The 14,224-nt window shown below is 45.8% G+C and overlaps 4 non-coding genes across 4 annotated transcripts; all 4 read left to right on the top strand.

Moving 5' to 3' along the window:
- The first annotated feature begins 6,400 nt into the window (after nt 1-6,400).
- On the top strand, nt 6,401-6,471 carry trnag-ccc (transfer RNA glycine (anticodon CCC)). Its single transcript has one exon. It is a non-coding gene; the product is annotated as a tRNA-Gly (tRNA).
- A 2,142-nt stretch (nt 6,472-8,613) lies between these two features.
- trnag-ccc (transfer RNA glycine (anticodon CCC)) lies at nt 8,614-8,684 on the top strand. The gene has a single exon. It is a non-coding gene; the product is annotated as a tRNA-Gly (tRNA).
- Nucleotides 8,685-10,827: 2,143 nt separating this feature from the next.
- trnag-ccc (transfer RNA glycine (anticodon CCC)) lies at nt 10,828-10,898 on the top strand. Its single transcript has one exon. It is a non-coding gene; the product is annotated as a tRNA-Gly (tRNA).
- Nucleotides 10,899-13,040: 2,142 nt separating this feature from the next.
- Nucleotides 13,041-13,111, top strand: trnag-ccc (transfer RNA glycine (anticodon CCC)). The gene has a single exon. It is a non-coding gene; the product is annotated as a tRNA-Gly (tRNA).
- Nucleotides 13,112-14,224: the final 1,113 nt, after the last annotated feature.

Genomic DNA, 14,224 nt, shown 5'->3' with positions numbered 1-14,224 from the left:
TCAATTTGTGGTCAGTGGGTCAGTTTATGTGTGATCGGACATGTTGTGGTCAGTGGTTTTGTTTCTGTGTGTTTGGTCATGTTGTGGTTAGTGGGCCAGTTTCTGTGTGTTTTGTCAGGTTGTGGTCAGTGGGTCAGTTTCTGTGTGTTCAGTCAGGACTTGGTCACTGTGTCAGTTTATGTTTGATCAGCCAGATTGTGGTCAGTGGGTCAGTTTCTGTGCTTTCGGTCTGGTTGTGGTCAGTGGGTTCGTTTCTGTGTGTTCGGTCACTTTTTGGTCAGTATGTCAGTTTATGTGCGTTCAGTCACGTTGTGGTTAGTGTATCAGAATCAGTATGTTCGATCAGGTTGTGGACAGTGTGTCAGTTACTTTGTGTTCGGTCAGGTTGTGGTAAGTGAGCCAATTTATGTGTGTTACGTCTGGTTGTCTTCAGTGGTTCAGTTTCTTTGTGTTTGTTCAAGTTTTGGTCAGTGGGTCAGTTCTGTGTGCTCAGTAAGGTTGTTGTCATTTTGTCAGATTCTGTGAGTTCGGTCATGTTGTGTCCGGTGGGTCAGTTTCTGTGAGTTTGTTCAGGTTGAGCTCATTGTGCCAGTCTTTGTGTGCTCGGTCAGTTTGTGGTCAGTGGGTTTGTTTCTTTGTTTTCGGTCAGTTTGTGGTCAGTGGATCATTTTCTGTCAGTTCCATCAGTGTTTGATCAGTGGTACAGTTTCTCTGTGTTCGGTTAAGTTGTTGTCAGTGGGTCAGTTTCTGTTTCTTCAGTCATGATTTGTTCAGTTGGTCACTTTATGTGTGTTTGTCCAGGTTGTGGTCAATGGGTCACTTTCGTTGTCTTAGGTCAGTTTGTGGTCAGTGTGAGAGTTTCAGTGTTTGTTCCATCAGGTTTTAGTCAATGGGTCAGTTTCTGTGTGTTCTTTCAGATTGTGATCATTTGGTCACTTTCTTTGTGATCGGTCAGCTTGTGGTCAGTGGGTCAGAAGCAAATAGATTTCAGGTGGATGCCTACCCGCACTTGATGCTGTGGGTTCCTGAACATGTCCTTTGTGATCCCGCCTAAAAAATGTCATCTTGTACGAAAAGATGCCTGGCGTGGAAGTGACCTGAATTTCAAAGAAGCATGGAGGAAAGACTGCATTGTTCTGCTTGCTGGCAGGACGCTTTTCGCAGTTTCCCTGGTGGTATAGTGGTTCGGATTCGGCGCTTTCACCACCGCGACCCGAATTCGATTACCCGGTCAGGAAAATAGTGCGTTTTCTGGCAGTTTAAAATGCCAGCAATCAAAGCCAAAACAATGCATCAACTTTTCAACTTTCCACACCGCTGCTGTTGCCTCAACAGTCAGCAGTGCATCATTCGGTATCGAGGTGCAACATTCACTTGCCTTGCCTTCTGTAAAATGCCTGCTGTTTCAAAGTCAGCAGGAAATGACATTGGGAACAAGGCACTTGAATTGCCCACATTTATGTGTACCTCACAGTGTCAGAACAGTCACGGTTATTATTCGCCTTCCATGTATTATTTTGCCGAATTCATCTCCCTAACAAACTTAGCTGATCACAGCACGGCTATCAGTCAACTCATTGCCAGTGTGAAAAATGCCACATTAGCAACGTGTGCAAGACTCGAATGACAGAGTACCTGGGCCGTGATAACTTATCCTGATATTCATGAGGCCTTAACATTCGCTGCATAATACAATTCTACCTCTGGTTACCATCCCTTCTGCCATTGGAAAGCGTTTGACTTTATTTCCTCTATCAAAACCCACTGTAATATTGCAAGCCTCTATTAAATTTCCTCTTAGCCTCCAGGGGAAAGCAATCCCAGCTTTTCCACACAATCAACATAACTGAAGTCGCTTGTCCATCGGGCCACACTCTAAGCCGTCAAACGGGTTCTGTATGTCTGATAGACATATATTTCAGCTACAGGGAAGTCAAGGGTTATGGGGAGTGGGCGGCAAAGTTGCGTTGTGTCGAAGATCTCATCAGCCACGAACTTATGAAATGGCGGGGCTCGAGGGGCCGAATGGCCCAATCCTGCTCCTATTTATTCTTTTGGGGAAGGTTAGTTTCTTAATTATGTAATTTTCAAAGCAAACACATCACTTGAGCATAAATAATATATTAGCTGTTTCTGTGCAACTGGATCAAGGGTATGAATGTTCTGCTCCTGTGCCTGTGCAACAGCTTTCAGGGGCTGAATGGCATCCTGTTCCTGTGTAACAGGCTCGATTCTTACTCTGACAGACATTACATTGCTCACTTCCTCGTTAGTATAGCTGTGAGTATCCCCACCTGTCACGCGGGAGACTGGGGTGAAATTCCTCGACGGGGCAGAATTTTAACATCCCCAATTTTAAACCTTTGGGCAGCAATTTAACGTGCTCCTTGGAAAAGATCAACAGCGAAAAATTGAACCTAAAATAATTTTAAACGGTGAGGAACTGTATAAAAGCCTCCTGCATCAATTCCTCGTTAGCATAGTGTTCTCCTTCTGGTTGTCTTTTGTGCGGGGCAATGCGGAACGAGAGAGGACAGGGAAATGCAGAAAACAGCGGGAGAAAGCAAGTCTGATCTTTCAAGGGGACAGCACTGGCACGATTGGCCGAATGGCCTCACACTGTACTGCAAGCTTCCATGAATCATATGGATATCTGAGACATACCCACACAAAGTGAGCACACATCTGTGTTCGTGTATGTGTTTGAGCCTTTGTCTCAAGCAGTGCATTACTATTTCCTCTGTGTTGTCCTTGATATTTTGGTGCTGATTATTCAATATCCCGACGGCTTTTCTCTGACTATGTATCACTGAGAAAAGCACAGAAGCAAATAGATTTCAGGTGGACGCCTACCCGCAATTGATGCTGTGGTTTGTTGAACATGTCGTTTGTGATCTCGCCTAAAAAATGACATCTTGTACGAAAAGTTTGCTTTGCGCGAAAGTGACCTGAATTTCAAAGCAGCAAGGAGGAAAGACTGCATTGTTCTGCTTGCTGGCAGGATGATTTTCGCAGCTTCCCTGGTGGTCTAGTGGTTAGGATTCGGCGTTTTCACCGCGGCGGCCCGGGTTCGATTCCCGGTCAGGAAACCAGTGCTTTTTCTGGCTGTTTTTAATGCCAGCAATCAAAGCACCCGCGCGAAACAATGCTTGCACCTCATCAACCTTTCAACTTTCCACGCTGCTGTTGCCTCAACAGTCAGCAGCGCAACATTCACTTCCTTGCCTTCTGTGAAATGCCTGCTGTTTCAAAGTCAGCAGGAAATGACATTGGGAACAAGACACCTTAAATGCCCACATTTATGTGTACCTCACAGTGTCAGAACAGTCACGGTTATTATCCGCCTTCCATGTATTATTTTGCCGACTGCATCTCCCGAACAAACTTAGCTGATCACAGCACGGCTATCAGTCAACTCATTGCCAGTTTGAAGAATGCCACATGAGCTACGTGTGCAAGACTCGAATGACAGAGTACCTGGGCCGTGATAACTTATCCTGATATTCATGAGGCCTTAACATTCGCTGCATAAGACAATTCTACCTCTGGTTACCATCCCTCCTGCCATTGGAAAGCGGTTGTCTTTATTTCCTCTATCAAAAGCCATTGTAATTTTGCAAGCCTTTATTAAATTTCCTCTTAGCCTCCAGAGGAAAGCAATTCCAGCTTGTCCACACCATCAACATAACTGAAGTCGCTTGTCCCTCGGGCCACACTGTAAGACGTCAAACGAGTTCTGTATGTCGGGGAGTCAAGGGTTATGGATAGCGGGCGGAAAAGTTGCGTTGTGTCGAAGCTCTCATCAGCCACGAACTTATTAAATGGCGGGGCTCGAGGAGCTGAATGGCCCAATCCTGCTCCTATTTATTCTTTTGGGGAACGTTAGTTTCTTAATTATGTAATTTTTGAGAAGCTAAACAACGTTGGAAGGAAACTCCCACGGCACCTAGAAAAGTGCAAAATCTTAGCTCAACCGTGAGCTCATGCACCTGAGAGGTTAACCCTGTGATTCTCTATCCACGGATCTTCCAGGACCTTCGAAGTGTTTCCAGCATTTAGTCAACAATTCCAGATGCAGTATCTGATGCATTTTGCGTTATATGTTAACGCAGTGTCCCCGCTTGTATTAACAAAAGCCAAAAATAAATTGTAGCTACCAGAAAAAGGAATTTGTTCACTCGGTGTGCAATGGTGGTTCAGGGGTAGAATTCTCGCCTGCCACGCGGGGGACCTGGGTTCGATTCCCGGCCAATGCAGGTTAACATTTTAAACAATTCATTTCACAGCAAAAACATCACTTGAGCAGAAATAATATATTAGCTGTATCTGTGCAACTAGATCAAGGGTATGAATGTTCTGCTCCTGTTTCTTGTGCAACAGCTTTCAGGGGCTGAATGGCATCCTGTTCCTGTGTAACAGGCTCGACTCTTACTCGGGCAGACATTACATTGCTCACTTCCTCGTTAGTATAGTTGTGAGTATCCCCACCTGTCACGCGGGAGACCGGGGTGAAATACCCCGACGGGGAGGAATTTTAACATTCCCAATTTTAAACCTTTGCGCAGCACCTGAACGTGCTCCTTGGAAAAGATCAACAGCGAAAAATTGAACCTAAATTAATTTTAAACGGTGAGGAACTGTATAAAAAGCTCCTGCATCAATTCCTCGTTAGCTTAGTGTTCTCCTTCTGTTTGTCTTTTGTGCGGGGCACTGCGGAACGAGAGAGGACAGGGAAGTGCAGATATCAGCCGGAGAAAGCACGTCTGACCTTTCAAGGGGACAGCACTGGCACGATTGGCCGAATGGCCTCATACTGTACTGCAAGCTTCCATGAATCATATGGATATCTGAGACATACCCACACAAAGTGAGCACACATCTGTGTTCGTGAATGTGTTTGAGCCTTTGTCTCAAGCAGTGCACTACTATTTCCTCTGTGTTGTCCTTGATATTTTGGTGCTGATCATTCAATATCCCGACTGCTTTTCTCTGACTATGTATCACTGAGAAAAGCACAGAAGCAAATAGATTTCAGGTGGACGCCTACCCGCAATTGATGCTGTGGTTTCTTGAACATGTGGTTTGTGATCTCGCCTAAAAAATGTCATCTGGTACGAAAAGTTTGCCTGGCGCGAAAGTGACCTGAATTTCAAATCAGCAAGGAGGAAAGACTGCATTGTTCTGCTTGCTGGCAGGATGCTTTCCACAGCTTCCCTGGTGGTCTAGTGGTTAGGATTCGGCGCTTTCACCGCCGCGGCCCGGGTTCTAATTCCCGGTCAGAGAACCAGTGCTTTTTCTGGCTGTTTGAAATGCCAGCAATCAAAGCACCCTCGCGAAACAATGCTTGCACCTCATCAACCTTTCAACTTTCCACGTTGCTGTTGCCTCAACAGTCAGCAGCGCAACATTCGGTACCGAGGTGCAACATTCACTTCCTTGCCTTCTGTGAAATCCCTGCTGTTTCAAAGTCAGCAGGAAATGACATTGGGAACAAGACACCTTAAATGCCCACATTTATGTGTACCTCACAGTTTCAGAACAGTCACGGTTATGATCCGCCTTCCATGTATTATTTTGCCGACTGCATCTCCCTAACAAACTTAGCTGATCACAGCACGGCTATCAGTCAACTCATTGCCAGTGTGAAGAATGCCACATTAGCTACGTGTGCAAGACACGAATGACAGAGTACCTGGGCCGTGATAATTTATCCTGATATTCATGAGGCCTTAACATTCGCTGCATAAGACAATTCTACCTCTGGTTACCATCCCTCCTGCCATTGGAAAGCGGTTGTCTTTATTTCCTTTATCAAAAGCCACTGAAATTTTGCAAGCCTTTATTAAATTTCCTCTTAGCCTCCAGAGGAAAGCAATTCCAGCTTGTCCACACCATCAACATAACTGAAGTCGCTTGTCCCTCGGGCCACACTGTAAGACGTCAAACGAGTTCTGTATGTCGGGGAGTCAAGGGTTATGGGAAGCGGGCGGAAAAGTTGCGTTGTGTCGAAGATCTCATCAGCCACGAAATTATTAAATGGCGGGGCTCGAGGGGCCGAATGGCCCAATTCTGCTCCTATTTATTCTTTTGGGGAACGTTAGTTTCTTAATTATGTAATTTTTGAGCAGCTAAACAACGTTGGAAGGAAACTCCCACGGCACCTAGAAAAGTGCAAAATCTTAGCTCTGCCGTGAGCTCATGCACCTGAGAGGTTAACCCTGTAATTCTCTGTCCACAGATCTTCCAGGACCTTCGAAGTGTTTCCAGCATTTAGTCATCAATTCTAGATGCAGTATCTGCTGCATTTTGCTTTATATGTTAACGCAGTGTCCCCGCTTGTATTAACAAAAGCCAAAAATAAATTGTAGCTACCAGAAAATGGAATTTGTTAACTCGGCGTGCATTGGTGGTTCAGGGGTAGAATTCCCGCCTCCCACGCGGGTGACCCGGGTTCGATTCCCGGCCAATGCATGTTAACATTTTAAACAATTCATTTCATGGCAAACATATCGCTTGAGCACAAATAATATATTAGCTGTATCTGTGCAACTGGATCAAGGGTATGAATGTTCTGCTCCTGTTTCTTGTGCAGCAGCTTTCAGGGGCTGAATGGCATCCTCTTCCTGTGTAACAGGCTCGATTCTTACTCGAACAGACATTACATTGCTCACTTCCTCGTTAGTACAGTTGTGAGTATCCCCACCTGTCACGCGGGAGACCGGGGTGAAATTCCCCGACGGGGAGGAATTTTAACATTCCCAATTTTAAACTTTGCGCAGCACCTTAACGTGCTCCTTGGAAAAGATCAACAGCGAAAAATTGAACCTAAAATGATTTAAAACGGTGAGGAACTGTATAAAAAGCTCCTGCATCAATTCCTCGTTAGCATAGTGTTCTCCTTCTGTTTGTCTTTTGTGCGGGGCACTGCGGAACGAGAGAGGACAGGGAAATGCAGATAACAGCGGGAGAAAGCACGTCCGAGCTTTCAAGGGGACAGCACTGGCACGATTGGCCGAATGGCCTCATACTGTACTGCAAGCTTCCATGAATCATATGGATATCTGAGACGTACCCACACAAAGTGAGCACACATCTGTGTTCGTGTATGTGTTTGAGCCTTTGTCTCAAGCAGTGCATTACTATTTCCTCCGTGTTGTCCTTGATATTTTGGTGCTGATTATTCAATATCCCGACGGCTTTTCTCTGACTATGTATCACTGAGAAAAGCACAGAAGCAAATAGATTTCAGGTGGACGCCTACCCGCAATTGATGCTGTGGTTTCTTGAACATGTCGTTTGTGATCGCGCCGAAAAAATGTCATCTGGTACGAAAGGTTTGCCTGGCGCGAAAGTGACCTGAATTTCAAAGCAGCAAGGAGGAAAGACTGCATTGTTCTGCTTGCTGGCAGGATGCTGTCCACAGCTTCCCTGGTGGTCTAGTGGTTAGGATTCTGCGCTTTCACCGCGGCGGCCCGTGTTCGATTACCGGTCAGTGGAACCAATGCTTTTTTTGGCTGTTTGAAATGCCAGCAATCAAACCACCCGCGCGAAACAATGCTTGCACCTCATCAACCTTTCAACTTTCCACGCTGCTGTTGCCTCAACAGTCAGCAGCGCAACATTCGGCACCGAGGTGCAACATTCACTTCCTTGCCTTCTGTAAAATGCCTGCTGTTTCAAAGTCAGCAGGAAATGACATTGGGAACAAGACACTTTAAATGCCCACATTTATGTGTACCTCACAGTGTCAGAACAGTCACGGTTATTATCCGCCTTCCATGTATTATTTTGCCGACTGCATCTCCCGAACAAACTTAGCTGATCACAGCACGGCTATCCGTCATCTCATTGCCAGTGTGAAGAATGCCACATTAGCTACGTGTGCAAGACTCGAATGACAGAGTACCTGGGCCGTGATAATTTATCCTGATATTCATGAGGCCTTAACATTCGCTGCATAAGACAATTCTACCTCTGGTTACCATCCCTCCTGCCATTGGAAAGCGGTTGCCTTTATTTCCTCTTTCAAAAGCCATTGAAATTTTGCAAGCCTTTATCAAATTTCCTCTTAGCCTCCAGAGGAAAGCAATTCCAGCTTGGCCACACCATCAACATAACTGAAGTCGCTTGTCCCTCGGGCCACACTGTAAGACGTCAAACGAGTTCTGTATGTCGGGGAGTCAAGGGTTATGGGGAGCGGGCGGAAAAGTTGCGTTGTGTCGAAGATCTCATCAGCCACGAAATTATTAAATGGCGGGGCTCGAGGGGCCGAATGGCCCAATCCTGCTCCTATTTATTCTTTTGGGGAACGTTAGTTTCTTAATTATGTAATTTTTGAGCAGCTAAACAACGTTGGAAGGAAACTCCCACGGCACCTAGAAAAGTGCAAAATCTTAGCTCTGCCGTGAGCTCATGCACCTGAGAGGTTAACCCTGTAATTCTCTGTCCACAGATCTTCCAGGACCTTCGAAGTGATTCCAGCATTTAGTCAACAATTCCAGATGCAGTATCTGCTGCATTTTGCTTTTTATGTTAACGCAGTGTCCCCGCTTGTATTAAAAAAAGCAAAAATAAATTGCAGCTACCAGAAAATGGAATGTGTTAACTCGGCGTGCATTGGTGGTTCAGGGGTAGAATTCCCGCCTCCCACGCGGGTGACCCGGGTTCGATTCCCGGCCAATCCAGGTTAACATTTTAAACAATTCATTTAATCGCAAACACATCACTTGAGCATAAATAATATATTAGCTGTATCTGTGCAACTGGATCAAGTGAATGAATGTTCTGCTCCTGTTCCTGTGCAACAGTTTTCAGGGGCTGAATGGCATCCTGTTTCTGTGTAACAGGCTCGATTCTTACTCTGACAGACATTACATTGCTCACTTCCTCGTTAGTATAGTTGTGAGTATCCCCACCTGTCACGCGGGAGACCGGGGTGAAATTCCCCGACGGGGAGGAATTTTAACATTCCCAATTTTAAACCTTTGCGCAGCACCTGAACGTGCTCCTTGGAAAAGATCAACAGCGAAAAATTGAACCTAAAATAATTTTAAACGGTGAGGAACTGTATAAAAAGCTCCTGCATCAAATCCTCGTTAGCATAGTGTTCTCCTTCTGTTTGTCTTTTGTGCGGGGCACTGCGGAACGAGAGAGGACAGGGAAATGCAGATAACAGCGGGAGAAAGCACGTCCGAGCTTTCAAGGGGACAGCACTGGCACGATTGGCCGAATGGCCTCATACTGTACTGCAAGCTTCCATGAATCATATGGATATCTGAGACATACCCACACAAAGTGAGCACACATCTGTGTTCGTGTATGTGTTTGAGCCTTTGTCTCAAGCAGTGCATTACAATTTCCTCTGTGTTGTCCTTGATATTTTGGTGCTGATTATTCAATATCCCGACGGCTTTTCTCTGACTATGTATCACTGAGAAAAGCACAGAAGCAAATAGATTTCAGGTGGACGCCTACCCGCAATTGATGCTGTGGTTTCTTGAACATGTCGTTTGTGATCTCGCCGAAAAAATGTCATCTGGTACGAAAGGTTTGCCTGGCGCGAAAGTGACCTGAATTTCAAAGCAGCAAGCAGGAAAGACTGCATTGTTCTGCTTGCTGGCAGGATGCTTTCCACAGCTTACCTGGTGGTCTAGTGGTTAGGATTCGGCGCTTTCAACGCCGCGGCCCGGGTTCGAATTCCCGGTCAGGGAACCAGTGCTTTTTCTGACTGTTTGAAATGCCAGCAATCAAAGCACCCGCGCGAAACAATGCTTGCACCTCATCAACCTTTCAACTTTCCACGCTGCTGTTGCCTCAACAGTCAGCAGCGCAACATTCGGTACCGAGGTGCAACATTCACTTCCTTGCATTCTGTGAAATGCCTGCTGTTTCAAAGTCAGCAGGAAATGACATTGGGAAATAGACACCTTAAATGCCCACATTTATGTGTACCTCACAGTGTCAGAACAGTCACGGTTATCATCCGCCTTCCATGTATTATTTTGCCGACTGCATCTCCCTAACAAACTTAGCTGATCACAGCACGGCTATCAGTCAACTCATTGCCAGTGTGAAGAATGCCACATTAGCTACGTGTGCAAGGCTCGAATGACAGAGTACCTGGGCCGTGATAATTTATCCTGATATTCATGAGGCCTTAACATTCGCTGCATAAGACAATTCTACCTCTGGTTACCATCCCTCCTGCCATTGGAAAGCGGTTGTCTTTATTTCCTTTATCAAAAGCCACTGAAATTTTGCAAGCCTTTATTAAATTTCCTCTTAGCCTCCAGAGGAAAGCAATTCCAGCTTGTCCACACCATCAACATAACTGAAGTCGCTTGTCCCTCGGGCCACACTGTAAGACGTCAAACGAGTTCTGTATGTCGGGGAGTCAAGGGTTATGGGGAGCGGGCGGAAAAGTTGCGTTGTGTCGAAGATCTCATCAGCCACGAAATTATTAAATGGCGGGGCTCGAGGGGCCGAATGGCCCAATTCTGCTCCTATTTATTCTTTTGGGGAACGTTAGTTTCTTAATTATGTAATTTTTGAGCAGCTAAACAACGTTGGAAGGAAACTCCCACGGCACCTAGAAAAGTGCAAAATCTTAGCTCTGCCGTGAGCTCATGCACCTGAGAGGTTAACCCTGTAATTCTCTGTCCACAGATCTTCCAGGACCTTCGAAGTGTTTCCAGCATTTAGTCATCAATTCTAGATGCAGTATCTGCTGCATTTTGCTTTATATGTTAACGCAGTGTCCCCGCTTGTATTAACAAAAGCCAAAAATAAATTGTAGCTACCAGAAAATGGAATTTGTTAACTCGGCGTGCATTGGTGGTTCAGGGGTAGAATTCCCGCCTCCCACGCGGGTGACCCGGGTTCGATTCCCGGCCAATGCATGTTAACATTTTAAACAATTCATTTCATGGCAAACATATCGCTTGAGCACAAATAATATATTAGCTGTATCTGTGCAACTGGATCAAGGGTATGAATGTTCTGCTCCTGTTTCTTGTGCAGCAGCTTTCAGGGGCTGAATGGCATCCTCTTCCTGTGTAACAGGCTCGATTCTTACTCGAACAGACATTACATTGCTCACTTCCTCGTTAGTACAGTTGTGAGTATCCCCACCTGTCACGCGGGAGACCGGGGTGAAATTCCCCGACGGGGAGGAATTTTAACATTCCCAATTTTAAACTTTGCGCAGCACCTTAACGTGCTCCTTGGAAAAGATCAACAGCGAAAAATTGAACCTAAAATGATTTAAAACGGTGAGGAACTGTATAAAAAGCTCCTGCATCAATTCCTCGTTAGCATAGTGTTCTCCTTCTGTTTGTCTTTTGTGCGGGGCACTGCGGAACGAGAGAGGACAGGGAAATGCAGATAACAGCGGGAGAAAGCACGTCCGAGCTTTCAAGGGGACAGCACTGGCACGATTGGCCGAATGGCCTCATACTGTACTGCAAGCTTCCATGAATCATATGGATATCTGAGACGTACCCACACAAAGTGAGCACACATCTGTGTTCGTGTATGTGTTTGAGCCTTTGTCTCAAGCAGTGCATTACTATTTCCTCCGTGTTGTCCTTGATATTTTGGTGCTGATTATTCAATATCCCGACGGCTTTTCTCTGACTATGTATCACTGAGAAAAGCACAGAAGCAAATAGATTTCAGGTGGACGCCTACCCGCAATTGATGCTGTGGTTTCTTGAACATGTCGTTTGTGATCGCGCCGAAAAAATGTCATCTGGTACGAAAGGTTTGCCTGGCGCGAAAGTGACCTGAATTTCAAAGCAGCAAGGAGGAAAGACTGCATTGTTCTGCTTGCTGGCAGGATGCTGTCCACAGCTTCCCTGGTGGTCTAGTGGTTAGGATTCTGCGCTTTCACCGCGGCGGCCCGTGTTCGATTACCGGTCAGTGGAACCAATGCTTTTTTTGGCTGTTTGAAATGCCAGCAATCAAACCACCCGCGCGAAACAATGCTTGCACCTCATCAACCTTTCAACTTTCCACGCTGCTGTTGCCTCAACAGTCAGCAGCGCAACATTCGGCACCGAGGTGCAACATTCACTTCCTTGCCTTCTGTAAAATGCCTGCTGTTTCAAAGTCAGCAGGAAATGACATTGGGAACAAGACACTTTAAATGCCCACATTTATGTGTACCTCACAGTGTCAGAACAGTCACGGTTATTATCCGCCTTCCATGTATTATTTTGCCGACTGCATCTCCCGAACAAACTTAGCTGATCACAGCACGGCTATCCGTCATCTCATTGCCAGTGTGAAGAATGCCACATTAGCTACGTGTGCAAGACTCGAATGACAGAGTACCTGGGCCGTGATAATTTATCCTGATATTCATGAGGCCTTAACATTCGCTGCATAAGACAATTCTACCTCTGGTTACCATCCCTCCTGCCATTGGAAAGCGGTTGCCTTTATTTCCTCTTTCAAAAGCCATTGAAATTTTGCAAGCCTTTATCAAATTTCCTCTTAGCCTCCAGAGGAAAGCAATTCCAGCTTGGCCACACCATCAACATAACTGAAGTCGCTTGTCCCTCGGGCCACACTGTAAGACGTCAAACGAGTTCTGTATGTCGGGGAGTCAAGGGTTATGGGGAGCGGGCGGAAAAGTTGCGTTGTGTCGAAGATCTCATCAGCCACGAAATTATTAAATGGCGGGGCTCGAGGGGCCGAATGGCCCAATCCTGCTCCTATTTATTCTTTTGGGGAACGTTAGTTTCTTAATTATGTAATTTTTGAGCAGCTAAACAACGTTGGAAGGAAACTCCCACGGCACCTAGAAAAGTGCAAAATCTTAGCTCTGCCGTGAGCTCATGCACCTGAGAGGTTAACCCTGTAATTCTCTGTCCACAGATCTTCCAGGACCTTCGAAGTGATTCCAGCATTTAGTCAACAATTCCAGATGCAGTATCTGCTGCATTTTGCTTTTTATGTTAACGCAGTGTCCCCGCTTGTATTAAAAAAAGCAAAAATAAATTGCAGCTACCAGAAAATGGAATGTGTTAACTCGGCGTGCATTGGTGGTTCAGGGGTAGAATTCCCGCCTCCCACGCGGGTGACCCGGGTTCGATTCCCGGCCAATCCAGGTTAACATTTTAAACAATTCATTTAATCGCAAACACATCACTTGAGCATAAATAATATATTAGCTGTATCTGTGCAACTGGATCAAGTGAATGAATGTTCTGCTCCTGTTCCTGTGCAACAGTTTTCAGGGGCTGAATGGCATCCTGTTTCTGTGTAACAGGCTCGATTCTTACTCTGACAGACATTACATTGCTCACTTCCTCGTTAGTATAGTTGTGAGTATCCCCACCTGTCACGCGGGAGACCGGGGTGAAATTCCCCGACGGGGAGGAATTTTAACATTCCCAATTTTAAACCTTTGCGCAGCACCTGAACGTGCTCCTTGGAAAAGATCAACAGCGAAAAATTGAACCTAAAATAATTTTAAACGGTGAGGAACTGTATAAAAACATCCTGCATCAAATCCTCGTTAGTATGGTGTTCTCCTTCTGTTTGTCTTTTGTGCGGGGCACTGCGGAACGAGAGAGGACAGGGAAATGCAGATAACAGCGGGAGAAAGCACGTCCGAGCTTTCAAGGGGACAGCACTGGCACGATTGGCCGAATGGCCTCATACTGTACTGCAAGCTTCCATGAATCATATGGATATCTGAGACATACCCACACAAAGTGAGCACACATCTGTGTTCGTGTATGTGTTTGAGCCTTTGTCTCAAGCAGTGCATTACAATTTCCTCTGTGTTGTCCTTGATATTTTGGTGCTGATTATTCAATATCCCGACGGCTTTTCTCTGACTATGTATCACTGAGAAAAGCACAGAAGCAAATAGATTTCAGGTGGACGCCTACCCGCAATTGATGCTGTGGTTTCTTGAACATGTCGTTTGTGATCTCGCCGAAAAAATGTCATCTGGTACGAAAGGTTTGCCTGGCGCGAAAGTGACCTGAATTTCAAAGCAGCAAGCAGGAAAGACTGCATTGTTCTGCTTGCTGGCAGGATGCTTTCCACAGCTTACCTGGTGGTCTAGTGGTTAGGATTCGGCGCTTTCAACGCCGCGGCCCGGGTTCGAATTCCCGGTCAGGGAAGCAGTGCTTTTTCTGACTGTTTGAAATGCCAGCAATCAAAGCACCCGCGCGAAACAATGCTTGCACCTCATCAACCTTTCAACTTT

Source organism: Somniosus microcephalus, unplaced genomic scaffold, assembly GCF_052327205.1.
Source record: "Somniosus microcephalus isolate GS21.2 unplaced genomic scaffold, FLI_Smic_1.0 unresolved_chr8, whole genome shotgun sequence".
Taxonomy (NCBI): domain Eukaryota; kingdom Metazoa; phylum Chordata; class Chondrichthyes; order Squaliformes; family Somniosidae; genus Somniosus; species Somniosus microcephalus.
This window is presented reverse-complemented; position numbering and strand designations above follow the sequence as displayed.